The 27,026-nt window shown below is 36.0% G+C and overlaps 1 protein-coding gene across 2 annotated transcripts in view; it reads left to right on the forward strand.

Moving 5' to 3' along the window:
• The first annotated feature begins 25,646 nt into the window (after nucleotides 1-25,646).
• LOC142340929 (uncharacterized) overlaps nucleotides 25,647-27,026 on the forward strand; it is a 28,397-nt gene continuing 27,017 nt past the window's right edge. Inside the window, exon 1 of one of the 2 annotated variants that reach the window (XM_075391719.1) lies at nucleotides 25,647-25,669. The gene's annotated coding sequence lies outside the window, so the exon portion shown is untranslated. Of the gene's footprint in view, nucleotides 25,670-26,028; nucleotides 26,272-27,026 lie in introns of those variants that run through there. The other variant, XM_075391710.1, reaches the window with a different exon arrangement.

The raw sequence follows: 27,026 nt of genomic DNA on the forward strand, positions 1-27,026 counted from the left end.
TCCATAAATTATTAACAGCAAAAACAATTAGTGCATGTATGTATATTAAAAAATATAAAAATCAGTATATCCATTAAAAAGCAATTTTGTCGTCAGTATATCTTGATTCACTTAAATTATCCACTTGACCTACGCGTATCCATCAGAATTTCTTCGACTAATATTCAACATAATGCATTATGAAAAAGAACGGTAAAATTTATTAGCCAAGTCAAATACGCCAATGATTTCATCTTTTGATTTCATCTTTTTGAAAAACTAAGCGAGGAGGATAGCACGAGATATGAAAACCTAAGATAAGTTGGAAATAATATATCGACTTAAAGGTAATCCGAGACAGAAGTGGAGGGAGAAAATCATTAAAAGCGGTTCAACTCTTAAAATCTCAGCTTACCTGCCAATTGAAGTTCTACGGCAGAATTGTTTGCACTTCTTAAGAAAACGTTATATATCTGTTAGCACTGACTCTTAGCAGTAACAAGGGGGGCTAAAATTCAAGTGCTAACTCATTTAGAGAACCAAAGGGTACAAAAGAGTTGATTCTTCAATCAAAATTGAAATTAAGAGTACAGTTTTGCAAATTATTAAACGAGATGTTTTTTGTCGATTTTTCTAATTGTTTCCTGTTTTTCAGCTATTTCAATCATTTTCTGCTCCGATTCGTCACCGCTATCGAGATCGATGCTATCATGAGACCTTTTTTGCCCTGTTTGGCTAAACCAATAATTTCATTTTTTCGATCGAACTTTTTACCACATGTCAAAACTATTATTGGATTTCGCCTCACCGCCAAAAGTTATGTTTCCTTACTGCGAGCGGGCCGCTATGTTAGAGCCGCAAAATTTAGAGAACCCTAGGTATGAATTTTTTGGTCACTAAAACTTGGAGGCACGTGCAATTAGCAGTTAGCACGTGCAAAAGTGGAATGCTAAGTTTTGCGGCCTTAACTTAGCATCCTAACTTAGCGACCCGTTCGCAATGAGGAAACATAATTTCTGGCGGTGAGGTCAAACCCACTAATCCTTTTGACATTTCTAATCGAAACATGAAATGAATTGGAGCAGAAAGTGATTGAAATAGCTGAAAAACAGTAAAAAATTAGAAAAAATGACAAAAAATTCTCGTATAATAATATGCAAAATTGTACTCATAATTTCAATTTTCATTAAAGTTTAACCCCATTCGTACCCTTTGGTTCTCTAAATAAGTTAGCACATGAATCTTAGCACCCCTCGGGCCTTGTCAGGGCACGAAGTTCCTCGGACCGCTAAGATTCAAGTGTTAACATATACTTAGCATTCGACTTTTGCACGTGCTAATTGCTAATTGCACGTGCCTCCAAGTTTTTGTGACCACAAAAACTCGTACCCTGGGTTCTCTAAACAGAAAAGGCATTGTGCTGCATGAAAATCTAGTAGCCGAAAAAGAGCCTCGCTTCGCGTTAACAGGAAACATTAAAAGAAGATAAATCAGCACTGGAATCAAATCCCCTCAAATAAACACAAAAATGTTGAAAGGACTTTTCGTCCAGTTGTGTACACCATTCTAAGGATTAAGGAGTTCTGTGTTTTATTCCAGAAAAAAACAATTATATTCTTTGGTGATTGAACAGCTTTTATTTCTCCGTGTAAAACTAGGAAAGGCCTGAAATTGAAGGTTTTTTCAAAATTGAATATTTATTTACTTTACTGTTTCTCTCAAAAATATGAAATTGAAAACAGCAGACAATTGAGAAGTCTCCTATTTTATTTTTAAAATGTGTATCTTATTTGTGTGGCAGTTACTACAAACGTGATACTATATACGATTGTCCTGTAAATAAGCACAGTCAGAAAAATATTTTTCTTTTGAGATTTTAAAAAAAATTCAGAATGCACGGAGTCTTCAATTGCTGGTTGTTCACAATTAAAAAAAATTAAAACAATTCGTAGAAATATTATCAATTTCGCAAAGATCAAGCGCGAACTTTTTTTTCTCAATCACAAATTTCAACCTAAAACGTGCAGATATGTATAGCTCCAGAACCGCAGATAAAAGGAACGTTTACAAGCTAACGTTTCACAAATGTGACTGGAGTCTTTGATTTGACATTTTATAAATGCCTAACAAACTTGTCAGAGTCCATAACCGATATATCATTTTTAAAAAAACAAATTGGAAATATTTTTGCCACAATTATTTTTTTATTGAGTTATCACCGGTGAGGTCTTTATTAAATTCTCTTATTAGGCCCGAGAGAAAAATTGCTATAAGGCAAAAAAGTTTTGGACGCCACTTTTTTTCTTTCAGCCATGGTTTTGCCTCAGTAGAAGTGCCGTTCCGCAATGGAACGAGTTTCAAATGGATTGGAAAGCCAAAAAAAGTGACCATTTATGAAATTCGCCACGCACCTATTTTATCAGCAAAAAAACTTTATGTTATCGCCGCACAAAATATATGATCAAGTTTTTTGCGTGCGTCAAGTAGTTCATTCTTCTCAACTGGCTCTTTAAAATCAGTGTTCATGGTACTTGCACCCTAATTGTAGTTCAGCTAAAATTTATTAGGTCATTACTCCCATGTACACATTTAGTCGAGAAAAACGACATGCTATCGTTACGTAAAACGTGAAATTATATATTCTCAGACTTTTAATCATTTGGTCTGTTTCAAATTTTTAATTAAAGGTAATCTGTTTTGTATTTGAATCCTTATTATAATTCAATATGACCGGAGCCACTCATAAAAAACTTATTACAAAAAAAATTGGTCAAAACCATATTTAGTCCAAAAAACGTAATGTTTTTGTTACAAAAACGTAAGATTATTGTTTTGGCGTCTTTAATGTGTTCGCGTTGTGTCAACTTTCTATTCAAAATTTGTTTTCTTTGTATTTGAACCTATTTATAAATCAAGGTTATATTTAATCTTACTCTGGCATCCGAAAAACAGGCTAATAAACGGAGAAGATACAATGGCAATCCAAATAACCGGTAGCCATAAACATTGCAACTATGAACATTTGGAATAGGCTTTTTGTCATTTTGAACAATTTTCTCCTTTTTTGCGGTTTGAAATTAGGATGTTAATTTTGTAAGATTCTTGCTAGATCTTGCAAGATTAACATCCGGTCTCGACCAGGTTAGCAACACAACTTCTTTTTTCAAATTTTCATCGCAACTGGAAAAAACTGGAGATTTGATTTTGTGTTATGCAACATTCCAATTCTCAAATCAGCACAAATACGTTTATTCATTGCATCATGTGCAAAATCATCTAAGGTTTATAAACATAAATCGAACAATAAGAAAGAAAATCGGAGAGCGACATATCAGCGCACAATCTTAAAAAAATTTCTATACTGCTGCCCACACTGCCCACTTTTGATATTAATAACTGAAGCCACTCAAAAAAAATTTAAAGTTGATCACGATTCATTAGACTACAAAATAAAAACAGCAGATTATTTGACAAAAATAAATATACAAAAGCTACAAATCAGTCGTTTTAACGGGAAGTTTCTGTAAAATATTCTACTACGTTTGCTCATAGACTGGCAGAAGTTATATGGCAGTTATTCGAACATTTTCATTACCTCTCTTATTAAGTTTTCAATTTGAAATTAAAATTAAGAAAGCATATCACTGAACAATGAAATAGCCAAAATTTTATGGCAGGGGGCAGCAACCAATATGTAGAAGGCGAACTTTACCCTCTCATTACACTTTAGGACTCCATTTTTTTCCGTAGAAACGGGGTTTGAGATATTAGACAAAAGCTTGATTAGGCGAGGCCAAATTTTGTAGTCAATAGACCAAAATTTTTCACTAACTCGTGGAAATCCGATTGATACTACAAAGTACTCAAGCATCCCTAACAATTGCTTTCGCATGGTAAGAGGTCACAAAAACACTGAAAGATAATTTTTGATTCTGTAAATTTGCAGAATTTCAGTTAAGTTCGATATCACAAATTTTGCAACATGTTTCTCCAAGTTATGCGCGCAATGTTTCACAAAGTTACGCTCAAATTCTTTACTTTTTCGAAGTAATTTAAAAAAAATCCTCTTCTCGGATACTACAGAGAGTGTAAAACTTATGCAAGAGGTCTAAAAATAGTACTTTAACAACTCAAGTTCATGTTAAGACAATTGGTAGTGAGACATAGCGTAACCTGGACAAAAAACCGTGTTATATTTGCTTTTCGCCTAATTGATGCAAAAAAGTTGTTCAAAATGTTCGCCTAATGGCTACCAGAAGTAGTTTCGCCTAGTCGAGTTTTCGCCTAATTTGCTGCGCCGCGTACAAAATTCTCTTTTCGTTTGTGCTAACTAGAAATAATGCATTCTTTTATCACTCCAGATGCAATTATCCAGTACGAGATAAGCTTGAGTCAATTTATTAACCACAAGCTATATGGTTTTTGGTCTCCTCTCACAATATAAACAGAGCAGCCGATAATCATAAAATTTCTCATTCAGGATTTTTGAAAAGAACCAATTGACCAAAAACTCCAGAACTGTGCAGTTTTTTCCGAAGAATCAGTGCCACTCCAAATGGAGCGATCAGAAATTTTTCTAGGAAGTCGAATATTTTACCAATTGAAATCCGAAAAGAAAAAACTAAAAATAAATTGAAGGAAAAACTAAGCAGCGAAACGGTCAAAGTGAATGAACGGGTTCCAATAGATAGACAAGTAAGAGGCGTGAGGAATTTTTTCTACCGGGGTACAAAGATTAAAGTAATCGAATATTTACGAGGCGATTTTGAAAAGTTTTTGTTGTGGTTATAAGTTTAATTTTACATTTTTGAAGATTGAAAAAAGAGAAAAAATTATCTGAAGCAGAAAGCATAGAGTCATGTGCAACCTCCTGCAGAAATGTGAATCACATTTTTGTCACAGTTAATTTGACCACAAATGTGGTTTTCTGATATCGGTAAAACTATTTAGAAAAATATTGTGATTGCTGTTTCTATTTGATCTAAACATACAGAAACAAAAAATTGATAGAGAAATTTCAAACTTTCACAAAAACAAAGCAATTCCTCAAAAACTTTTTTCTGGTAAATGAAGTTGCGAAATCGAAAAAAATTGGCCTTAATTTAGCGACTTAGTAGTTAGAATAAATGGATATAGTATTGCCTCATAAATTAATTGTCAAATTTTTTATGATAGATGCAATAGCAAAGCCTGAGCGCAACGGAGCAAGACCAAAATAAAAATTAATTAAAAATTCTGGAAATTTCATTTCTGGAAACAGAAACGTCTCTTCAATTAATACGCTTTAAATTTATTTGTGAATAATTTGTGGTACTCTAATACACCGCCCATGTAAATTGTTAACAAAAAAAAATTAATTTGGGTGGGGGTTGTCCTTCGATTGTGCTATTATAAAATGTTTGTTAAATTTGATTTAGATTATATATATATATATATATATATATATATATATATATATATATATATATATATATTAGTTTCCTTTGATTGCAACTGTTTTGGATTTTTGTATTTGTGTTCTGACGCTCTTGTCGAAAGTCACTTCCGTTCGTTTTTGACAAAAAGGTGTCATATCAGTGACAACCTTGGCCCAAATTGTAGAATTACAAACTGTTGTTGTACTGAATGATATCAAAGTAAATTCAACAAGATAAGTAACCAATCTCAAATATAATAATCAGAAGCGGAAGTTTGGGAGGAGCTACAATTATGAGCAACAGGAAAAGGGACAAATGAAAATATTAGCAAAAGATTATCTAATAAATAAAAATGTGCGAAAGGGACTCCGAATAATGTAGCGGTACGTAAAAATTGATCGCAAAACATGATATTTGATGTGAAACTTTGCAAAAACGGGACTGCTTGCATCAGCTTTCAGAGACAATTTGACAAAGGATTCTATATCTTTTCCTTTTGAAAAACTAAAGGTTACATCTGCTCGTGATAGCGAGAACGCAAAAGACTTTGCTTAGCTTGACGCCTGGTCTTAATTTTTATCTAAGTGAAGATCGCAGTTTCAAAGAGCGTACTACATCATCTGAACCGGGGTAAACTTAAATAAAATTTTAAAGAGGCCAGAGACCTCGCGTCGTGAAGTCTTCAATCAGCCATACCAAATTGTGTATCTTCAGATTTTCAGAAAATTTGTTCCACTTCGACCTCGTCTGTTGATTAGGGACGTATTCGCGAAGAAATATATTCCAAGGGTGCCAGGCTAAATCTAATCTTGAGCAGCTTTCCAAGATCTGCACATTGTAAATTTTTGAGTTTGGAGGGTAGTTAACTGAAGCTGTTCCTAGTAGAAAGTGGTTAGGCATGAGGGGCAGAGGATCGTTAATTTCAATCGGAACGATTGTTCTGGTTCTTGAATGCATAATAGATTCAATCTCACAGACCAGTAATCACAAAATGTTATCTGAAAGGGTTCTAGACCTAATTACTTTAAAAAAAGGTAATATAAGTATTTGCATCAGGCGCTCCCAAATTCCACCAAAGTTTCGAGCCGCAGGAGGGTGGAACACCCACTCAATTTCTACTTGAATCAAAAGCAAGTGACTTATTAAAATTTGGCAATCGCTAAGGCTTGCAATACTGGATTGCAAAGAGTTATTTGATCCAACAAAAATTTTTCTACAATCGGAAAAACACCTTTTTGTTTTTCCTCTACGGCTTACAAAGCGACAAATGCAATTAGCTGTTGAATCTGTTGTCAAGTCAACACCAACTTGTAGATGGACAGCGCGTACTATAACACACTTGAAGAGCAGTATGTATCTAGGATTGTTTTTTCCATATTCTTTAAATGAAAAAGGTCCTACGAAATCTAAGCCAGTGTTTTGAAAAACATGATAATTTTTTTGTTAATCTGAACTTTGGGAGGTCCACCATTTGGGGGCAGCTACTTCTTGGATCATACGTCTGCATGAAATACACTGTCTATCTGTTTGTTTGACTACCGCCCTGCATCTAAGAATCCAATAGAATTTATATAAAAACCATTCTAGTTTGTCCTCTACCACAATGCGTGTTTGTTTGAGTGATATGTTTTACAATTAGTCTAACACTCTGGTTGTTTCCGTATAGAATCAACAGGAAGCGCGCACTTTCCAGTCTCAATGCTCTAGACAATTGTCCTCGAGCACGCAAGTGCCGGTTATGATCAACGAAATGCGATAAAGAGACAATTCTACCGGTAGACGATACACCAACAATATTTCCGAAGTTTGAATATTCCGATTTAAACTTTTGATGTTGGGCACCTTTCATCAAGTAATTGTAACCTTTTGTATAATGTGCCAGATACAACTTGGGTTCCTTTTTTCTGCATTTATCTGCGAACCAGAAGCAAAGCGCTGCGACTCTAAGTAAACGATTCCGGTTGCTGAAACGCAATATGTCAATTTGGCTTTTCAGTTCTTTTACTGGATCCGCCATTATATCTTTTACATGTTAGGCAGAAAGTAAATCATGTTTCGGCTACTTGTTCTTATTTTGTGACAAAAATGAGGGGCCTAATATCTAACGTGAGTTGATTTTCATCTGGCCAAGTCTGTAAAATCGGGTATCATAATCAGCGGAATTTCAATCAGACGAAATGTAGAACCATACTCGGTCAGAGGATTTGTCCAAAATGTTTGCTAGTCTGTTAGCAACAAAGATCCGTTGACGAATCCTCGGGTGTTCGTAGCCAAAACTGTCGTACCGCCAGACCAAAAAATTTGTTTATGGATTTAAATTTTCATCTAATTTTTGACGAAATGAGCTATTTTTGAAGCATATGCCGCAGCCTGTATTTCCAAAATAGGAATCTTCATCCGTTTTATTGGCGCTACTCTTGTTTCACGATTCACAAATACGACTGAGACGGATTCATCAATGTGTTGAGTTCGTAGATAATAGACTGCTGATATAGCCAACTCGGATGCGTCTGTGAACGTGTGTAGTCCATTCGAGGAAATCATTATCTCGCTTAACAATTTGCCAGCAAGATGTACATCTTGAAAAAAAGAGTTTTTTTCAGACTTTTGAAATCAGAATTCTCATCCAGCTGTAATGGCTTGTCCCATTTTGGACCGTGGTTCCATACTGGTTGGAGAGCTTTGCGGTATCTTATTGTAAGGGATGCAATATTTCCTACGGGATCAAAGATAGAAGCAACAAAGCAAAGTAGTTTACGCTGACTAGTAATTCTGTTAAGTTTGATCTCATGGAAGAGTTTTTTTATCTCTACAACAAATGTGTTTGTTGCTGGTCTGTTTTTTTGTCAAGTTTGATCTCATGGAACATTTTTTGCTCAACAACAAAAGTTTCTGTTTCTGGGAGACAAGGCAGACCAGGAACCTTTGAATTTGTGGTGAGGATGTTTCTGGATAAAGTTAGATATCAGGATTCGGTTGGACCTGAACTTGATAACCATTTGAACCTCGCTTCGTTAGATTAAATCACCAGTAGCATGAACCTTGTGATTTTTATAGACAATTTTTGTAGCGTCATTTTGGCTCTATACGGCAACATAGAAGTGATCCATGTAACTTTTTCGCTATATGGTTTCTGATCTCCTCTCATAATATAAACAGAACAGCCGATAAACAAAGAATTCCTCCTTCAGGATTTATGAAAGTACCAATTGACCAAAAACTCCAGAACTGCCCAGTTTTTTTTCCAAAGTATAAGTGCATATCCAAATGAAGCGACAGGTCACTGATCAGACATTTTTTAGGAAGTAGATTAATTTATCAATTGAAATCCAAAAAGAAAAAACTATAATAAATTGAAGAAAAAACGAAGCAGCGAAATGGCCAAACTGAATGAACGTGTTCTAATAGATAGACAAATGATAAGCTTTAAGATTTGATTCTACTGAAGTACAAAGACCAACGTTTTCATATATTTACGAGGCAATTTTGAGAATGTGAATATTAAACCAAACGTTTTTGTTGTGGTTATAACTTCAAATTTACATTTTTGAAGATTAAAAAAAGAGAAAAAAAAGGAGAAGCAGAAAGCATGTAGAGTTAGGTGCAACCTTCTGCAAAAAAATATGCATTACATTTATGACAGATAATGTGACCAATAATGTGGCTTTCTGATATCGGTTAAACTACAATTACAAAAAAAATGTGATTGCTGTTTCTGTTTGATCTCATCAGACAGAAAGAAAAAATGATAGTGAAATTTCAAGTTTTCACAAATAGAATGTAGTTCCTCAAAAACTTTTTTCTGGTAAATGAAGTTGCAAAGTCGAAGAAAATGGGCCTTAATTTAGCGAATAAGTAGTTGGAACGAATGAATATATTATTGCGTCATAAATTAATTGTTTATTTTTTATGTTAGTTGCATTAGCAAAGCCTGAGCGCTACAGAGCAAGACCAAAACAAAAACTAATTACAAATTATGAAAATTTCAATTCTGGAAACAAAAAATCTCTTCAATAAATACGCTTTAAATGTTTTTGTGAATAGTTTGTGGTACTCTAATACACCGCCCATGTAAATTGTTATCACAAACAATTTAATTTGTTTGGGGGTTATCCTTCGATTGTGCTATTAAAAATGTTTGTTAATTTTGATTTAGGTTATATATATATATATATATATATAAGTTTTTTTTTGATTGCGACTATTTTGAATGATTGTATTTGTGTTCTGAAGCTCTTGTCGAAAGTCACTTCCGTTCGTTTTTGACAATAAAATCACTGACATCCTCGGCCCAAACTGTAGAATTACAAATTGTTGGTGTACTGATTGATATCGAAGTAAAATCATCGAGATGAGCAATCAATTGCATGTATAGTAATCAGAAGCGGAAGTTTGGGAGGAGCTACAATTATGGGCAACAGGAAAGGGACAAATAAAATTTAGCAAAAGAATATCTAATAACTAAATATGCGCGAAAGGGACTCCGAATAATGTAGCGGTACGTAACTATTGATCGCAAAAAATGACACTTGATGTGAAACTTTGCAATGATGGCACTGCTTGCTTCAGCTTTTGGAAACAATTTGTCAAAAAGATTCTATATCTTTTCCTTTTGAAAAACTAAAGGTTACATCTGCTCGTGACAACCAGAACGCAAACGACTTTGCTTAGCTTGACGCCTGGTCTTTATTTTTAACTAAGTGAAGATCGCAGTTTCAAAGAGCGTATCACATCATCTGAACCGGGGTAAACTTAAATAAAATTTTTAAGAGGCCAGAGACCTCGCGTCGTGAAGTCTTCAATCAGCCATACCAAATTGCTTATCTTCAGATTTTCAGAAACTTTGTTCCACTTCGACCTCGTCTGTTGATTAGGGATGTTTTCGCGAAGAAATATTTTCCAAGGGCGCTAGGCTAAATCTTGAGCAGCTTTCCAAGACCTGCACATTGTCCTTTTTTGTCACTTTTTGCGTTTGGAGGGTAGTTAACTGAAGCTGTTCCTAGTAGAAAGTGGTTAGGCGTGAGAGGAAGAAGATCGTGAATTTCAATCGAAACGTTTGTTATGGTTCTGGAATTTATATTATATTCAATCCCACAGACCAGTATCCACAAAATGTTAACTGAAAGGGTTCCAGACCCAATTACTTTGTATATAAGTAACATAGATACTTGCACCAGTCGCTCCCAAATTCCACCGAAGTGTGGAGCCGCAGGAGGGTGGAACACCCATTCAATTTCTACTTGTAATAGACGCAAAAGACTTGATAAAGTGTGGCAGTCTTTATGGTTTGCAATACTGGATTGAGCCAACAAAATATTTTCCACAATCGGAAAAGAAACTTTTTGTTTTTCCTCTACGGCTTATAAAGCGACAAATGCAATTAGCTGTTGAATCTTCTGTCACGTCGACGGCAACTTCTAGATGGACAGCGCGTACTATAAAACACTTGAAGAGCAGTATGTATCTAGGACTGTTTTTTCAATATTCTTTAACTGGAAAGGTTGCTACAAAGTCTAAGCCGGTGTTTTGAAAAACATGATATTTTTTGGTAATCTGAACTCTGGGAGGTCAGCTATTTGGGGGGCAGCTACTTCTTGGATCATACATCTGCAAAGAATACATTGTCTAACTGCTCGTTTGACTACCACCCTGCATCTAAAAAACCAATAGAATTGCTCTAAAAACCATTCTAGTTTATTCTCTACCACAATGCATGTTTGTTTGATTGATATGTTTTACAATTAGTCTAACACTCTGGTTGTTTCCATCTAGAACCAACGGGAAGCGCGCACTTTCTAGTCTCAATGCTCTAGGCAATCGTCCTCGAGCACGCAGGCGCCCGTTATGATCAACGAAGTGCGATAAAGAGACATTTCTACCGGTAGATGATACACCAACAATTTTTCCGAAGTTTAAAAATTCCGATTAAAAATTTTGATTTTGGGCACCTTTTATCAAGTAATTGTAAGCTTTTGTATAATGTGCCAGATACAACTTGGGTTCCTTTTTTCTGCATTTATCTGCAAACAAGAAGCAGAGCGCTGAGACTCCAAATAAACGATTCCAGTTGCTGAAACGCTATATTTCAATTTGGCTTTTCAGTTCTTTTATTGGATCTGCCATTATATAATCGACTTGTTAGGCGGAAGGTAAATCATGTTTCGTTCACTTGTTCTTATTTTGAGACAAATATGAGGGGCCTAATATCTAACATGAGTTGATTTTCATCCGTCCAAGGTTGTAAACTCGGGTATCATAATCAGCAGAATTTCAATCAGACGAAATGTAGAACCATACTCGGCCAGAGGAATTGTCCAAAATGTTTGCTAGTCCGTTAGCAACAAAGATCCGATGGCGAATCCTCGGGTGTCCGTAGCCAGTACAAAAATGTCGTACTGCCAGACCAAAAAATTTGTTTATGGATATAAATATCTATATAATTTTTGACGAATTGAGCTATTTGGGAAGCATATGCCGCAGCCTGTGGTCCCAAATAGGAATCGTCATTCATTTTATTGGCTTAACTTTTGCTTTACCAATCACAAATGCGACTGAGACCGATTCATCAATGTGTTGAACTCGTATATAACTGATTTTGCTAATTCGGATGCATCTGTGAACGTGTGTAATCCATTCGAGGAAATCGCTATCTCGCTTAACAATTTGCCAGCAAGATGTACATCTTGAAAAAAAGAATTTTTTTTTCAGAATTTCGAAATCAGAAGTCTCATCAAGCAGTAATGGCTTGTCCCATTTTGAACCCTTGTTCTATGCTGTTTGGAGAGCTTTGCGGAATCGTATTGTGAAGGATGCAATAGTTCCTACGGGATCAAAGTCGGAACCAACAATGCAAAGTAGTTTACAATGACTATTTTTTCGTCAAGTTTGATCTTATGGAACAGTTTTTGCTCTGCAACAAATGTGCTTGTTTCTGGGAGACAGGGTAAACCTGGAGTCTTTTGAATTTGTGGTGCGGTTGTTTCTGGATAAAGTCGGATATCAGGATTCGGCAGGTTAGGAACATGATAACTATTTGAACCCCACTTCACCAGTTAGATTAAAATCACCAGTAGCATGAACCTTGCGATTTTCATAGACATTTTTAGCTTCATTTTGGCTCGATACGGCAACATAGAAGTGATCCATGTAAGACTTTCATTTGCATGAACATTTGTTTTAAGTCCGCTCACAGCGCAATTGGATTCTCATGAATCCTCATAATGACAACAGTTAAGTTTATGAGCACATCTGACCCTTTCAGAAAATTAGAGTTGAGTGACTGACCTTTAAAAATGCTGGAAGCGTTTGCAACTCTGCCAAACCTTCCCAGGTTTATTTTCATTGGTCACTGGGTGATGAGGCAAAAAATGACGTTATCTGTTAGAGAGTTGACATAATGAACTTAACAAAGTATTTTTTCTCCAAGTCTGCGTCCAGCGTAGCCTGCTACTTTTCCCTTATCAGCGGATTTTTGGAAAGTTTATGATCTGTTTGATCAAGATGTTTTATTGTTAACCATTTGTTCTTGGGTAGAAAGACACCTTGCTTCCAGAAAAAACTTTTCTCATAATAACCGCCAACGATCTTTGTTGTGGACTCCGAAACTTCAATCGCTCTTTTATCGTTTCCGCACAAAGGTTTTTGGGGCAACGCAATAACCAAATGTTCAACTTTTATCCAGTCTTGGACCAATGTGAAGAGAGAGACGTCCATATTAGGGCAGTATTCAACTGAATATACTGTACAGTTGTAGACTCATTCAAAACTAAACTCGTTTTACAGGCGAAGATCCAGCCTATTGGAGTTTCAACGCCCCGGGGTGCATTTTTCCTTTATATTTTAGACCTTTTTTATTTTGTTTTTTGTGAATCAGGTCTGAATTGATAACTGCTATATTAATTGAGACATTGATCGTTTCAAGTTCAGGAAAATTTATTTGATTGACGTGATCATAAATTTTGCACAAAGCGTAAAATTGAGCTACATTGCTCGCGGGCATATTCGAATCTGGTGATTCCATAACATCGTTCAGTCTGATTTGTTCAACAGCGCTACCTATTGTCTTGATGTCAAAATGAACAATAGAGCAATCAAATTCCTTTTCATGTGATAACTACTGATTGGCATTTTTCATGTTTTGTCGAGGTTAAGACGAAATTCTTTTAATGTTGATTTCAGAAGAAGACTTTTACAGCTTCCATTGTCTAGTTATGCGTATGTTTTTACAGACTGGTTTTCATTCACCGATTGAACTGCCGCAAGAGCTACCTGGCCTGTTCCAACAAATTGATCTGACTAACGTTTGGGGACATTACAGGATCTTTCCGTTTCAGGGCACTCAGTGTTTGGAAATGGATGCATTTGTAGAGGCGTTGGCAGTTTTCATTGATCGGACAACTTACGCTTTCTTTCGTTTTAGATTGAAAGTGCATTTGTTCCCTATTACTCAGCAATTGATGCTTTTAAATCGCATTATCATTATTTCTAGTAGAGTGCGACATTTTCCAACGCATTTCATGAACAAGAATATGTTGAGCAAGTGGCAAGTTGGAGTTTGCTGGTAAATCCTGACGTGCTTTTGCATTGTTAAGGAGCCAGTCAGCAAGCGCGTATAAGAACGGCTCTATGATGGTTTTTTCCAGGGCGTAGCGTTTCCACTCGAGTCTGACTTGATTTGGTAATTTTGTAAAAACCATGTTCATATTGATGTTGGAGTCAGATCATGAAAAAAACCGAGTTGTTGAAAAGTGTCGACAAGCGTTAGAAGGAACGAGGAGTACTGTGTATAACTATCAACTTTTGACAAGTTTGGATTTCTAAAGTAGTGCGACAATTTATCAAGAAAAGCAGTGACAACCCTCTTTGAATTGCCAGAGATTTCCTGCAGTCTTGATAGAGCTGCTGCGTATAAATCACTTTTGCAACTGCATCCATCAACTAGTGCTTTAGCTTCGTCTCTGAGCAGTGATTGCAAATCAACCATTTTTTCAGCTGAGGACATGGCTGATTGGTTGATAGTCGCCTTGACATTGCTATACCATTTTATCCACTTCATTGGATCACCGTTGAACGTTTCTACGTGCAGTTGTGGGAGAGATTTTTGGAAGCATTTTGACATTGAGCTGGTTGAAAATTGGTTCGATCTTTAATCTGTTAAAATCCTTCGATTATATAAGTTATTGCTGATCGAGTTACAATTTGTATCAGGGAAAACATCTGTGAGGAGTGGGCCAAGTGAAGGATTTGGGGTTAAGCAATATCTAACCTGAGTTGATTTTCATCTGGCAAACTTGGTAGCCTCAGGTATCTCGTTTGTCAGTTTGCGAGGAATATGTAAATCTTGAAAAAAAAGAAAATTCATTTTTCAGATTTTCGGAATCAGAATTTTTATCAAGCTGTGATGGCTTGTCCCGTTTTGAACCGTGCTTTCATGCTGCTTGGAAAACTTTGCGGAATCTTATTGTAAAGGGTGCGATAATTCCTAAGGGATCAAAGATGGAAGTAACAAAGCGAAGTATTTTACTATGACTCGTTTTCTTGTACAATTTGATCTTATGGAACAGTTTTTGCTCTACAACAAATGTGTCAGGGAAGACCAACAAACTTTTGAAATTTTGGTGCTGATGTTTCTGGATTAAGTCAGATAGCAGGATTCAGCAGGTCAAAAACTTGTTGATTATTTGAGTTCCACTTCTATAGAATAAAACCACCAGTAGCGAGAACCTTGCGAGTTTCATGGACAATTTTTGTAGCTTCGTTTTGACTCGATGCGGCAACATAGAAGTCATCTATGGAAATGTTCCGATCTAAGACCTTTTAAACAATTGGAAACACTTTTGCGTTATCCAGAGCAGTTGTTCTGAGCGTGAAGGAGGTCATGCAGGGTGGAACCGATGCAAAAAATGTATGACCTGTGTATTCATTAGTTTATATTAGATGATCAAGTTGTTATGATGCTAATCATCTGTTTTTGGGCAGAAATGCGCCTTGCCTCCAGAGGAAACCTATCTGATAATCACCGCCAACGAGCTTTGTTGCGGACTAAAAAGCTTCAATCGCTCTTTCATCGTTTTTGGATGAAGCTTTTCGGGGCAACGCAATGCCCAAATTTTCAGCTTTCATCCAATCTTGGACCAATATGAAAATTGAGTCATCCATACTAGGGCAATTTTGCAACTGAGTGTACTGTACAGATGTAGACTCATCCAGAAAAATTCGTTTTACCATCGCATGTCAAGCCTAATGGAGTTTCAACGCCCCAGGGTGGATTTTCCTGGCCTTTTATAAATTGTTTATAGTGAATCACGTCCAGCCTAATGGAGTTTCAACGCCCCATGGTGCTTTTTTCCCTCTTCTCAAATTTTGCTTATAGTGAATCAAGTATAGGTGGTCAACGCCTATAATAACTGAGACATTGTTCATTTCAACTTCAGGAAAATTTATGTGGCTGAGATTTTGATGATTTTTGCACAAAGCGTTTAGTTGAGCTAGATTAACCTCGGACATGTTCAAATTTGGTACTGCCAAAACAGCGTTCAGTCTGACAGGTTCAACAGAGATATCTATTGGCTATATGCCAAAGCAGTCTTTAGAGCAATGAATTTCCTTAGTCATGTGATAAACACTTATTGCCATTTTACCTGTTTTGTCGACCTTAAGACCAAGTCCTTTTTTTACTGTTGATTTAAAAAGGAGACTTTGACAGCTTTCTTTGTCTAGATATGCGTATGTTTCTTCAGACTGGTTTCCATTCACCGGTTGGACTGCCACAAGAGCTACCTGGCCTTTACCAACAAATTGCACTGATGTAACGTATGAGTTGCTTTCGTCGTCTACCGCACCTTTTTGATCGGAAGACATTCTTTGCATTGCATTTATCTACACGATGATGCCCAAAACAAATGAAACAGAGTTTTTGATTCATTACGTAATCTTTTAGTTTCAGGGGACTCAGTGCTTGTTTTCTTTCAATTCAGATTGAATTTGCATTTGTTCCCTATTACTCAGGAGTTGATGCCTGGGTTTCGCATTATAAATATTTCTGGTACAGTGCGAGAATTGCCAAGGCAATTTATGAAAACCAATATGTTTAGAAGGTGAGAAGTTTGAACTCGCTGGTAAATCTCGACATATTTGTGCACAGTTCAGGAGCCACTCAGCAATCGCAATTCAAGATGCCTGTGTGATGTTTTTTTCAAGGATGTAGCGGTTCCATTCGAGTCTGAATGGATTTGGTAAATTTGTGAAAGCTATGTTCATATTGACGGTGGAGTGAAGATCATGAAAAAAACCGAGTTTTTGAAAGGTGGCGACAAGCGTTGGAAGGAACGAGGAGTAATGTGTATAACTTTCCCGATTTGATAAGTTTGGGTTTCTAAAGTGCGACAATTTGTCAAGAAAAGCAATGACAACCCTCTTTGAATTGCCAAAATGTTCTTGCAGCCCCAGTTTTTTTAACATATATTTTTTCATGCAAAATAAGAGCGTCGGAAACCTTCTTGAAATCGAAATATTGGCGTTTTTTGACCTATGATACCAAAAACACTTAGTAAAATTTCCCCCGAAATTTATTAAAATTTTCCCACGAGTTTTTATTAAAAAAATCATTTATAGACTTACGCCAGGTAAAACGCTTGAGGACCACAGTGGCTCCGATATTTTTTCCTCCTCCTATTGTCACATTCTCATTCTAAAAAATTTTTCAAAAAATTTTTTTGTTGGTGTGTGATTTACTTATGTTTGCTTTATTTGGAGAAATAAATTCTTCTGAGATGTTCCGAAAATTTTAACAATTATTGGCTCCTATAACTTGTTAATTCCTCAAGTCCGTTTAGTCTGCTGAATTTTTTTGTCGCCTCAATGGACCTTGGCGTAGTTATATGCTATCGTTAGCTCATGTAAAGACGAACACAAAACTGTTTTGGAAAGTCTATGAACAATCTTTTCAAAAACAGGAAAAAATTTAACTGAAAATTTGATTTGAAGGATTACATTTATAAATGATTGTAGTATGAACTGGAGCAAAAAATATCAGCTATGTTAAAAAACGTTCCCAGGTTGAGGTCCAGACCCAAATGTTGGGTCTCTGATCAGACTTTTCAGATCGAAGGCGTTCTGATCAGACCATGGTACAGAATCAAATTCAGACCATTGCCCAGACCTTAATCAGACTATGATCAGACTCAAGTGCGCTCGAAGAGGTTATGATTGGACCCAGTTGCGCTCGAAGCATTTATGATCAGACCCAGTTGCGCTTGTAGCCATTTATGATCATGCTGAAACGAGCTCGAAAGCAGATATGATCAGACTCAAGTGCGCTCGAAATAGTCTGATCAGAGAAACATTTTACTTGTGAACAAATCTCTTCATTTTGCTATAATATATTCATTTCATAAAAACTGATGTTTGCAGTATTTAATTCATCAAAGGACTAATCAATTATAAAATTGTTGCTTAAGAAAACGAAACGCAATTGTTGAGAACAAATTTTATTTATTGTACCATTAAGTGCATATCTCTGACTCAATGGATGAGTTTAGACAGTTTTCCATGGGAAAACATCGTGGTCTCCAGTTGATCAAAATTTCCTCTGAAGGGGACCGGCCTTTGCTATCAGCTGGACTCTTTTTTTTTATCAGAGCTATTGGATTTTGGATGAGTTTCTGATCAGAACGCTGCTCTATTGTTGCCTCTCAGTAAAAAACACAAAATATGAAAAAATAAGGCGTTCGAAATAATCCCTGATCAGAACCAACTGCGTTCAAAAAAATTTCCGATCAGATCCTAATGCTCTCGAAGAGGTTATGATCAGACCCAATTGCGCTCGAAGTCGCCTCTGATCAGACCAAAGTGCGCTCGAAGAGGTTATGATCAGACCCAAGTGCGCTCGAATCCGCCTATGATCAGACTTTTCAGACCAATTTGACCTCTGATCAGACCATCTCCAGACCATGCTCCAGACTTTTCAGACCAAAATGAACTCTGATCAGACCATCTCCAGACCATCGACCAGACTGTAGTGCGCTTGAACTTCCGTCCAGACCCTATAATTTCGGTCGGGGAACACACGGATGTGCGCTCGACTGGGTCCGATCATAAAAAAATTTGGGTCTGGACCTCAACCTGGGCTGACAAGTACATCAATTTTAAGCTCGCTGCACATGTAACATCTTGTGCCTTCTGTTTACAAAACAACTCATACAGAATTCAATTAACTCATTGTTCTAATTCAATAGGTAGAATTACACAGAATTTTGTTTTTGAGGTAAAATACCAACAGGGTATTTCTACGAACTCTTATTAAATTGCAATTAAGTATACCTAGCTAGAGTGGGAGGCACGCAATTTTTTAGAGTCTTTACTTGTAAAAATTCCCGCGCCTCTAACTGCAGAGCTCATTGAAATGAAAAATTATTTTCTCATGGTATTTGTAATTTCTGCGAGGCGGTTTGGTTCCCTAGACATTTTCTGTCTGCTTAGCTGGCGACGATGTAGGTATAGTTGGACACTATCCTCTAGTCAAAGAAAAACCAAAAAGAAAGAGTTGTGAATACTTAAGAAAAATATCTTTCCAATATCAGGCAATTAATCCTTTAAGCATTTGATTTTAATTCTTATTTTTTATTTTTGAGAGCAAAACTCAGCTCTCGATGTGCCACACCAAAGTGACCTCTGATCAGACTTCAGCCGAATTTACGAGTGAGACGGTCCTTTCAGAGGTCCATTTCAATCCCGGATAGATCAAGGGTCACTTTCGAGCGCTTCTTTTAGAGTTCGTTTTCGATTGGGGATGGTCTGGTCAGGGGCCTGTTTAGGAATGGTTTCATTAGAGGTTCTTTTCCGTCTAATAAATAGTCTAATCACAAGTCCATTTCGGGTGCACAAAATATGATCAGAGGGCATTGCAAGCGCACAATTTTTTTGATCTAAGGAGGCTTTTGCGTCTGATCAAGGATAATCAAATAACAACGAGGCTCAGTAATGTGTGATTGCACATAATGTTCCGACCCCACTCATCCACAATTTTGGCATAATTGTCTACCAAATTAGGAACATATAGAAAACCCCCAAAAAATCAAGTATTTTTCAAAAAAAATTGTGTATGAACAAAACTATCGACTCCAAAGCAAACAACTCAGCGGAGTAAAAAATGCCGCATTAGAGTGATGATATCTGCCATTATTAAGAAGGTGAGTCAAGACAAACAGCAAATTCAAACCACAAAAACATTAACTAAATCCAAAACTTTATGTCCATTCTGAAAAAGACTTTAAAAAACGTCAAAATAGCGTCAGATAAAACAAAAACTAAAAAAATAACTTCTACGTCACTACAAAAGATATGGGACCAGTCCCTAATAAGGCTCGGTAGCAATTAGACAAAAAGAACAAAAACAGCAAAGAAAAAAATTTTGTTTATATCTTTAAAAACAATTTATTTCAAAGTAAAGGAAATCATTAGATATCAACCGAGAACATCGAACAGATTAATGGTACACACTGTTTCTATAGGAGGACATTAAGGCCTGTCATTATACAATTTATTATGCGGTTAAAATAAGAACACCAAATAGAGACAATAAACAAAAATTCAATTGAAATTTTAATAAAATGAGGTCGAAGCCGTAAAGCCAGTTTTGCCCCTCAAAAATATTGTTTTTGTTTTATTCAAACGCCGATAATTCACTATGTTATTTATGAATAATGAGTCTAGGTAAAAAGTAGACAAAAAGACAATGTTAAGTAAGCTTTTTATATTTTTCGAAAAAAAATTACTTTAAAATTCATAAAAGCCACTAGGTACAAAATGAAAAACTTAAATAATTTCAACTATTCATCCAAAAGAAGCCCTTGCGACCTGTAATTATTCAGAATATGTCTTACGTATAAAAAACAAACATCAAATACGACGAAAATCAAAACTTACTTTATTTTTTTGCAAGAAAATGCGAGTCAAAGCCAGTAAAGTCCTGACGTTTTCATAGATGCGAAGCTAAAAGTGTTTTTTGTTTTGTTTTTGAAAACAACTGTTTTCAAAGTCATGAAACCCATCAGCTATCTACTAAAATCTGAAAATTGGCTCCTTTTTTTTCCTCCATAAAAAATCAATGAGACTTGTCATTATCTAGTAAATTTCACACAACTTAAAAAACAAAGTGAAAAGAGTAGCTAAAGACAAATGTAAAAAATTCGATTAAATTCTTCATGAAAAGGGCGTCGAAGCCGTTAAAACCATAACCTATGACCTTAAAGACTTTCATATGTTCAATTGTGCGTTATTTTGAACGCCAATCATCTATTATGTGAACGTCAGTATTAAATAGGCCAAATTTCAAAAGGAAAAAAAATGTGAAATCTAGATTTATCACAGCCTGAAAACTATAACTTAACGCGTACAAGATTAATTAGCAATTCATTAGAAATAAAAGCATTTTTTCTTTGTTGACACTAAGCTACAAGTTGACCAAAATAGGAACAAAATAGTGACAAACTTTAATAACCCCTTTTTTTTTTAAAAAAAATGAATAGTTTTAAAAGTCAAAAGACCATAAGCTTTCTAGTAAAAAACTAAAAACATTATTTTGGAGCTGCTTGGGAAGCCAATTGGACCTATCAACAGTGAAATTTGATTTGATTTCTTCTGTTCTTTATTTGATTAAGAAAAGATCGAACTTTTTTTATAAAAAAAGTTTCAGTGACTTCCAACAACAACTCAAGAAAAACTCTGCAAGCAAAAGGTTAACAAAAAGCGAAAAGCAAACGTAAGTGTAATGTAGCGAAAAGCACAAAATCACAAGATCTAAGCAAAAAATAAGCAAAAAAAAAACAAAAATTCCGCAAAATCTGCTGAATTTTCTTTATGAAAACATCTCAAACCTAAATCAAAACAAATAAAATGCAACAAAAACAACTAACTTGAACCATAGAAAACCAAATGCTATAAAACGTCAGGAGTACAAAAAGCATTTACAAACACTTGAAATAAAGAAAATCGAAAAAAATTTATTAATTGTTTGATATTACGAGAGCACAGAGCAGAAAAGCTTTCTTTGAGCAGATAGAGTGCTCGAAAAACGACAGGCAAGTTATTATAGGCTAAGACGCTTACCTGTGGTTGAAAAATGACTTCTCCTATACTCTTCTTCGGGTCGTAAAAAGACCCAATACAATTTTTATCGCTTTGCAGCTATTAACAAAACAAGACATTATAAAATATCTGAAAGCAGAAAAACTATTTTTTCTAAAGTTATGCGGACTATTCTCGACGTTTTAGAACCAACGTACTTCTTGTAGTCTAAGGTTTCCATATGGTTCTCTTTCAAGAGCTATTTGATCCGATAAAAGGTCTTTTTTTAGAAATATAAGCGAAAAAGTGGACATCTCCAAACCAGTGTTGTATCTATTGTTCCAGGAACTTTAGGCGGAACATTCTTGATGTTTCAAAACTTACTATTGGTAGTCTGTGATCTCCCCTCCCCTCCCCTCCCCTCCCCTCCCCTCCCCTCCCTTATAAAACACCTGGTCTGAGGATGGTCTGATCAGATGCCATTTAGATTGCAGAAACATCTGGAAACAATTATGTCCTCGGTGGCATGAAGTGCAAAAAATGATCTGATCTGGGGTAATTTTGACCTAAGTATGGTCTGATCAGAGGCCACTTCGACCGGACAATGGTTTGGAATTGATCTGGGCCAGGGTCGCTCAAACGCATCAATAATGGTCTGCTTTGGGTCTCATCAGAGTTTGCTTCCGTCTGAGATGTTCTAATAAGAGACAAGTTAGAGAGCGCTTCAAGCGCTCATATGGTCTGATCTCAGGTTAGTTTGGCCTCGAACGGTCTGATCAGAGGACAAGCAATCACGTCTGGCGCGAGGGTGCACTGAATCAAAACTAAGGCCACTAAAAATTTCCGGGACAATGCGTAACCTGAGTCGAGCTAAAATAGAAATGTTCACAGATACGTCAAACTTGAACTCAAATTTGAGCTTTCCGTTCAGAAAAGAAGCCTTTAACGTACACAACTGAACTCATCCATCGTTGTCATTTGGTAAAAGTGGTACGTAGAATTTCTTAAATTTTCTGCCCGTTAAATTACAGCAGGGTTTAACAGCAAAAAAAATCAAGAATTGCAGGTCGAGGAAACTGCTTGCACATAAAATCTATGAGTGTCGCATTAAATATCAATTTACTGGTAAACTCTAAAATAGATTACCTAAATTTTATCAAATTACCTGCAATTTTTGAAAAAGCGTGCTTGAAAACGCTCTAATTTTGAAAAATTTGAATGATTAATTACTTTTATTCATTTATTTTGTTAATTTCATTCTACTTTATACATTTATAACGAAAGAAGATTTCACTAACCTTGTCTGCCATTTCTTTCTTTCCCAGATTGAGGTGCCATCCGGAACTTCTGATCAGACAAACTCCAACGCACACGGTGCGTTCCCAGACCAAAGTAACAGGGTCTGGGATTTGGTTCGAGTCCACAATAGTATGATCAGAGGTCACTTCGGTCTGGGGATGGTATGATCAGAGGTCACATCGGTCTGGGGATGGTATGATCAGAGGTCACTTCAGGATGGCAATGATCTGATCAGAGGCGGATTCAAGCGCACATTAGTCTGATCAGAGACGATTTCGAGCGATTTTTTTTTGATTTATTGTTTTCTTTACCGAGAAATGCTGACTCGGCCAAGAGACAACAAAAAGCAGCATTCTGATCAAAGAGACATCTAGAGTCTGATGGCTTTGATCAAAACCAAAGTAGTCCAACTGATATAGACCATGCCAGTCCCCTTACAATGAAATTTTGTTTACCTGTAGAATACGACGTTTTATATGGAAAGCTGTCTAAATTCATCAATTGAGTTCGAAATATGCACTAATGTATACTAAATAAAATTTTTCTCAGCAGTTGGGTTTTCTTTTCTTTAGCAATAATACTTTTAGAATGGTCTTTTCTTTAGATGAATTTAATAATGCAAACATCAAATTTTATGAAATAAAAATATTATAGCAAAATTCGTTCATAGTGAAAACAATTCACTGATCAGACTATTTCAAGCACAATTGAGTCTGATCAGAGGTGATTTTGAGCGCACAGTCGTCTGGACGATGGTCTGGGTTTAGTTTGGGCCATGGTCGCGCAATCGTCTGGACAATGGTCTGATTTTGGTCTGGTCGGAGGTCTTTTCCGTCTGCAACGGACTGATCAGAGACTTTTTCGAGCACACACGGTGTTTCGAGCGCACTTTAGTCTGATTGGAGGATAGTTTGATCTGAGGTGACTTTCGTCTAGCACGGTCTGATCAGAGGTCATTTCCGGATAGCACCTCAACCTGGGTCCCTATTCCGGAGATGATTCTGATCACTTCTTCAGGCTGCCTGCCGTGTTGAATGAAGCTGAAGAAAAAGCTGACTAAGATGAGCAATGAGATGCTGCTCAATTATGAAATTATGAAATGAAAATTGGTCGACAGGACGTTTAGGCGACAAGGCAGAAATGAGAAATATTGCCAGCAATTTAATCCGAATTGGTCAAAAAATATCATTGGCAACCACTGATAGACCTTCGTTACGCTAGTTGACAAAAGTTGTACCGTATATTTCCCGCTTACGAAATGCAGTGTTAAATTTACCAAATGACAAGTTCCGAATCAACCTATTGTCCTTTTTTTGTAGTCGGCTATTTTTGATCGTTGGCTAAACGCCCAGACGGCCAATACGGCGTCAACACCCACTGTCTCATTTAAACGATCGTCTAACACTAAAATGATAAAATAAAAGATAAAAACTTCGCTAAAAATTTCGGGAAAACAGGTGTGTAATGTAAAGTGTTAATTCATATTGTTTCTATATTTTCATAAGGAAGTTTTAATAGTGTCTATTGATCAAGTGATGCAGGTAAAAATTTAAATTCGACTAAGTACAAATTAGTTTCCCAGGTTGACCACCTTAGACGATACTTTGAGAACATACTAAGACTTATACGGTGCCGTAGAAAACTTACAAAACTTTGTACGGCGCCGTTTAAGGCCGTAACAAGTTTTCTTCGGCAACGTAGAAAAATGATATAATTACCAATTTCTATAGTTCAACTTCTTGAAAACGATATTTACTGAAAGGCTTTTTTCATAACTACCAATTTCTATTTGACTTCGTGAAAACGATATTTAATAAAACAGTTTGATGTTACAAACGTTCTTGCTCCCCTGATAAGGCCGGGCCAGATTTTAGGTTTTGTTTTTTGAATACTTAATTCTCTAAGTATTCCCGGCCGTCTTCAAACATCAGTTCCATCAGATTCGAGTATTAGGAGACCACGCGAGTTCTGACCTCCTGAAGTCGATTTTAAATATAACACTTACCTAATACATGTCAATTTTTATTTAGTTCTGGTACTGGGTATAAGTCTTCAAAACTCACAAAAATTGACCTCACAAGAACTGAACTGTTTGAAAAGACTGGATGGTTGGATAATTTTGACTACCGTGAAAGGTTTAAAAATAAATTTTATTGCTTTTGAATGAACAAACTTGTTTCAAAACCTTGAAATAATTTTTCTAACTAATGAAAAGTTCTAAATGTAGACCAGTCTAGCTGCGCACAAATATGAAATTCTGCCATCTAATTGATGTAATATTCTCAGAGCGTTAATTCTGACTAGGAAAGGAAACGTGTGCATTGAATCATCGTTGTCAAATGCGATCGGCTCAATCAGCGTCGCTTAATGCATCGACTCGCTAAATGTAGTGGTTTAGCCAACTACCGTCCTTGCTGTAACAGTTGAGATCGATTTTGATGATAAGAGGTAAAATCACTCAGTAGCACCCCTCCTCCTCCCTTAATTTGAAAATTGAGTTGTCGGGATAATTAAAACGGGGTAAAAGAAAGAGTCTTTTTGGATGACAGAACGCTCATTTCCATTACATCAGTATGGAAATGTCGACATAGCTCCACTATGAAATAGCTAATATTTAGCAAGCATTTTTACTTAAAACAGCGCTTGATAGTTGATCTCATGTATACAGTAAGTAGTACATCCCAATACACTTTCAAAAGACTAGTTGCTTGTTAAAACGATTTGCTATTCCTAGTTACAATTGCGGCGGTCGATCCAATGGCTGAAATTCCTCATCTAAACATTGACAATTGGAAGCCCTGCTTTTTAAAGAAAGTGTATGTTATACCTATAATGATTTTCCTATTGTTCCCACTTCCCATTCTTCTTTTCACCAGTTTCTTGAGGTGAAAATCAAAATACGTGAAAAGGTATTTTATTAACTCATTATGTCCTGCATACTTTTATATATTATAAATAGGTCTTGTGGGGAAGCAAATTGGTTGAAAAAAATGCATCAAATATGTGCGTCATCAAAAGAAGAGTTCGAGTTACAGTTACAGTTTGAGTTGATGCATTTGGCTGTTGAATTCTTTGACGGTGAATTAAATATAAATACTGTTCATGCTTCTTACAGCATGATGTAAAGTGAAATATTCAAAAGAGCAGAAAATAGAATGGTGTCAAATGTAGTAACAAATGTTGAACCAATAAAAAGTGTACAACACGCATATTATTTGATGCTTAAGTATGCAAATTAATATTTAATAACATCTCTATTTCTGAGAAAAGCAAATTTAAATTTGCTAGCGAATTCATTTGATGGTTAAATTTAATCTTTGAAGCAATAAAATAAGCTATTAGTTTTTCTGAATCGTTATGTCGTTTTTTTATTTGAACAAAAAGCCTTAATACGTTGTTCACAGGTGACAGACGTAAAAAAAATCACCTATAGAATAGACCAGATTTGAAGTTTCCATATATTTCACTTGCACGTCAAATCAATTGTGAGACATTCTTTCCCAATAAGCAGGTAGGAGTTCTTGTTGCATTTATGGAAAACTTGACTGAAAACAGATATGCGATAATGTGCTTTTCATTCTATTTACTGTTCATTCTGCTCACAACCAAATTGTAAACGTAGCATTTACCAAAATTAGGATCACAGCTTTCAGATTACCCTTACAGCTTCAAGGAGAAGAACTAATTAAAAGGTCAAAACCATATTAAGAAAAAACAGGAACGGGAATTTAGCCCAGCTGATTTCAGATCTAGCCACTAGAACACATTTTACCTGTCAAAAAAAGACCTCTCAAGAAGCACAAAGGTATGAAAGCAACCATTTGACGCCTTATACCGACAGATATCCAGCAGTTTTATTAACCGTCTAAATTGGGCTGCCAAAAGGGGTTCTGGGTGTTCAATAGAGGGTATCTAAATTTGAACACCTCTGTTAACCGGGTTGTTTTTTGTGAAAAAATATGCACTAAAAAAGCTCTCAGCCATAGAAAACATATTTCTCGAGGAAACAATCTGATATAATTATTCACTTATTGTGCTAAATTTCAAACAAATTGCGTACACATTTCAGCACTTTATGGAACATCAAACAGAGAATTATTTAATATATAGCCCTGAAACTGTTTTGCATTGGCTGTCAGCGCACTTCTTCTAAAATCTTCGACAAAAGCCTCAACCCTGGTGAAGCGAAAAAGTTCAAAAATAAAGATGCAGAGAAGTAATTATCAATTAAAACTTAAATTGATTAACTAAAACGAACGTTTTCGA

Source organism: Convolutriloba macropyga, chromosome 1 (assembly GCF_964194025.1).
Source record: "Convolutriloba macropyga chromosome 1, txConMacr16.3, whole genome shotgun sequence".
NCBI lineage: Eukaryota > Metazoa > Xenacoelomorpha > Acoela > Convolutidae > Convolutriloba > Convolutriloba macropyga.